Source organism: Solanum tuberosum, unplaced genomic scaffold (genome assembly GCF_000226075.1).
Source record: "Solanum tuberosum cultivar DM 1-3 516 R44 unplaced genomic scaffold, SolTub_3.0 scf00300, whole genome shotgun sequence".
NCBI lineage: Eukaryota > Viridiplantae > Streptophyta > Magnoliopsida > Solanales > Solanaceae > Solanum > Solanum tuberosum.
Window position 1 is genome coordinate 24,497 of NW_006239221.1, and position 4,160 is coordinate 28,656.

Here is a 4,160-nt window from a genome sequence, read left to right on the forward strand (position 1 = left end):
GGCATGGTGAAGACCCAAAGTTTTCACATTTGCACAATTATCTTCACAGCACTCAAATAATGCACCAGCCGGGAATTGAACCCGGGTCTGTACCGTGGCAGGGTACTATTCTACCACTAGACCACTGGTGCTTGATATTATAACTATCCAATGTTGAATATGGAATCAACACTGGCTGATTCAATTAGTGCTACTAAAAAGGATGATCCATCAAAGACTTTTCGTCTATGTTGCGAGTCTTAGAATGTCACAATCGATGCTCCAACGATTGTTGCACATTTCACATATGTGGATTTAGAGTTGTCACCTTCAAGGACATTTGCACAAGTGGAGGAAGGTTTGGTTTGTCTTACATATTGCCTGCAGATGAAATTGTTATATTTGGAAACTTGGCATAGCAAAATTTCCTAATTGGATATGATCTTCTGGACAATAAAGTATTTTTTGCCTATAGATTGCACTAAGTACTAATGTTGTTAGAACTAATTCAAATTTTATTGATAAATTCTTGATATCTCATGTATTCTTTCCATCTAATGCTTACTAATGGAGATCTCATCTTTTTATTATGTGTTCAATGTAAGGAAAATGAAATCAAGAAGTTACATTTACAAAGTCCTAACATATTCTTGATCTAGTTCCCCCAATGTTTTTTCTCGTATATTGATCTTTGTTTGTATTATCGAGACACACGAAGAGTTGGTCATATGTGTGATTCAAATTTAAAAGACTTGATCAGAGAGCTTTAGTGAACAACAAACGCTACACATCATTTATAACAGGAAAGAATGACGGATAACAAAAAAGAAGAAGGAATAGATGCAAGAATTCTCAAACTACTTTTGATATGAAAAAAGATTTTGAATAGTGATAGATTTGAAGTGGATATCAACAAGAGTAATGCCTCAATACTTTTGTTAAAGAAAAAAACTCGTGAATATTGACAATCTTGTGAAGTGGATATCAACAAGACTTACACAATTATGTATTAATTTTGTTTTTCCTTCTATTTTTAGCGATTAAAGTCGTAATGATATGTGTATTGTATTATTTCTTTCTTTTTCCTTTCTTTCTTTCTTTCTTGTGTGTCTTTATGATGTCTCTTAAGTTTAATTTTTATACCAACTTCTGATTGGTGTAAGTTTATAATTTCTTTTAGTTCAAATTAGTATTTTAAAATGCTAGAGTCTATCCTAAAGAGATACCACTTCATCACGAATTTATCTTAATTATGGTTGAAATTCTACTTAAGTATAAATCAAATTTAAAATTTATAATTATTTTCTCTTGGTTCAAATTAGTAACTTAATTATGTTGAAAAATCTGCTAATTACTAATCAAATTTTAACCAAATTATACATCTACACATTTATAGGAAGGTATAATATAATTATTTTGTTTTATATTCTTTTCATATAAGAAAAAACCCTTAAAAAGTATTTAAAATTTTCAACTAAAATTCACACACACGCACACGCACGCACGCACGCACGCGCACACACACAAAAGATAAGATAAAGACATTATTATATATAATACCTCTTTTATTTAAATAATATTTAGTGTATTATTTATATTTTGCATGATCTCGCGAAGCGGAGATGAGTTCACTTGTGGAAAATTAAAGAAAAAATATTATTATCATTCTCAGTGTTGAAGTAACCTTTTTTTTTAGCACTAGTATTGAACCATTCAAAATTCAAGTCTCAAAAACTAGAAATAATATGATAAAAGATAAAAATTATAAAAAAGTACAAGAAATATTTTTTAAAATAATACAAAGTAAATACTTTTATGTATAAAAAAATTACAATTTTAAAAATTATATATATAATGTTGGATTGGTTTTATCTCGAATTGACATTTTTTTTAGATAAAACCAAATCAATCAAGTATAGTTGTGGAATGGACCGAAAACCACAATTGACATTGAAAACTACTAATATACTTTTTTTTAAGTTTAAATCTGGACTCATGGTTCATTTTATTTAATAAAAAATGGGCTCCTAAATGGATCCACACATAAATATACCAAAAAAAGAGCTAGTCGGCCCAAAAGTAGTCAGACTAGGTGAATATAAAAGAACCCTAAATGATAGGGTTTTCTGATTTGTGTTCTCCGCCTCTTCTTCTCCTTGTTCTCATCGCCTTTGCGGAGATGTTCTCCCTTGTGCTCCCCAACTGCAGCTTCCTTCCCCTTTGGTTAAGCGGGATTAACACTCCCCACCTTGATGTTGTTGCTATTGTTGTTGATGTTGAGATCAGTTTTCAAAGGTTCATTTTTTTAGCCATCTGGCTTCTTCATTGTTTCGTTTCTCAACTGACTCTGCTTTTATTTTGAAGGTGTACTACAAATTATTAAGTATTGGGAAAAATGGTGGAGATGGAATAAAATTGATGTTGAGATTTTATATGCAAAATCCAACCAATTCAGGATTGAGGTATTATTGCAGTTATTGAATTCCTATTTCTGTATTATTACTATAATGCATTTTCTTAGAAAGGAAAAAAAAAGTATAATGAACTAGCTAGGCTAATTTTATCTGCATCAATTTCAGGATCCAAAATAGAGTAGAAAATCCTAAAAATGCCAGCAGCATTACGTGTGTAAGAAAATTCAGACTCCCTTGTTCTAGTCTGACCTCAAGTTTGGAACCTTCTATTTCAGGAGACAGTTGCAACTCTTTGGATAGCTACAAAAGTTTAACTACTGATGGTAATAATACTAATACTTAGTTTCATTCTATTTTTTCTCCTATTTAAGATTATGATGATATATGTTGAATTCGATTGATTAAGTATCCACTCTTTCGTCAAATTTCTTTTTACGCCTATATTGACTACTTGTTTTTTTGCCTTTTTAGTCATTGTTCTCTAATTTGGTTGTATAGCATTGCTTCAATAAATTAATTATAGGAAGAAGGTAGTTGAATTTGCTTAATAGAAATGTTAAAGAAAAGGCATTTCATAAGTTTGTTTAACTGAAAATTATAAGAGATTCATAAAAATTAGGTGATACACTTTCTCATAAGATCAGTGTAGTAATTGCTCATGGACTTTAAAGATGTTGTCAAGTCATTACATTGAATGAAGAACTAAATGTTGTCATTACCAATATACTTCCATTTCCCCCTGAAAATATATCAATTAAATCTTGACTAATGAAACTTAAGATTCGGGGAGCAAGTATCATCTGTTTGTCTGGTGAATCTCACGAAATTATAAATTGGAAAACCTACATGCGGACCTATTTGTTGGAAGGTGATGCAGAGTTGTGAGATTTAACCTCTTCCGTTTCTCTTGCTAATCCTAGTGAAAATGATTTAACTACTACATTGACTTGCACAAATTTTAATTAATCACTTTATTGGAATTTTAGATAAATTAGAGATATATTAGAAGTTTAGACTTGGTAATGGCAGGATTTGTGTTGAGTGAGTCTCAGAGTATTATTGCTCTTGATCTCTTTTACCACTTAGAGAATCAGAAGGCTTGAATTAATAAATATACAAAAGAGCAAGTGAAGATTAGGAGAAAAGTGGTGTTTGATTAGGTGGTTGAATGTCTGGAATTCAGATGTAAACAGAGTTTTGGCAGAGGTTTTGACGCTTGGGAAAAATGGACAACATTGATCAAAAGGAAGAACTGGTTGTCCACATTTCATCCCAAGCTTCAAAACCTCTGCCAAAACTCTGTTTACAATCAACTGAATTTCAGACATTCAACTACCGAATCAAAGAATACTCTTCTCCTAATCTTCAGTTGCTCTTCTGCATTATTAGTTCGAGCCTTCTGATTCTCCAACTGGTCAAAGAGATCAAGAACAATAATACTATGAGTCTCACTCAACATAGATCTTCTTGTTACCAAGTTTGGGCTTCTAATTATGGGTGTGTTTGGTATGAAGGAAAATGTTTTCCTAGAAATTGTTTTCCTGGAAAACAAGTTGATTTTTGACTTATTTTCTCATGTTTGGTTGGTGAGTAGAAAATATTTTTCAAAAAAGATTTTTAGTGTTTGATTTATGAATGATTTTTGAGAAATATCTTTTATTTTAACTAGAGTAGAAAATAAATTTTGAAATTGAAAATATTTTTGAAAAACAAACTTAAAATTATTTTTTGGGGGTGGGGAGGGGGGTCGAGGGTAGGGGTGAAAAA

At 31.1% G+C, this 4,160-nt stretch overlaps 1 long non-coding RNA gene across 3 annotated transcripts in view; it reads left to right on the forward strand.

Moving 5' to 3' along the window:
* The first annotated feature begins 2,140 nt into the window (after positions 1-2,140).
* The window catches only part of LOC107063046 (uncharacterized), a 7,967-nt gene continuing 5,947 nt past the window's right edge, over positions 2,141-4,160 (forward strand). For 2 of the 3 annotated variants that reach the window (XR_001475028.1, XR_001475030.1), the window contains exons 1-3: positions 2,141-2,274; positions 2,344-2,441; positions 2,559-2,716. This is a non-coding gene — a long non-coding RNA (uncharacterized lncRNA). The remainder of the gene's footprint in view (positions 2,275-2,343; positions 2,442-2,558; positions 2,717-4,160) is intronic. The other variant, XR_001475029.1, reaches the window with a different exon arrangement.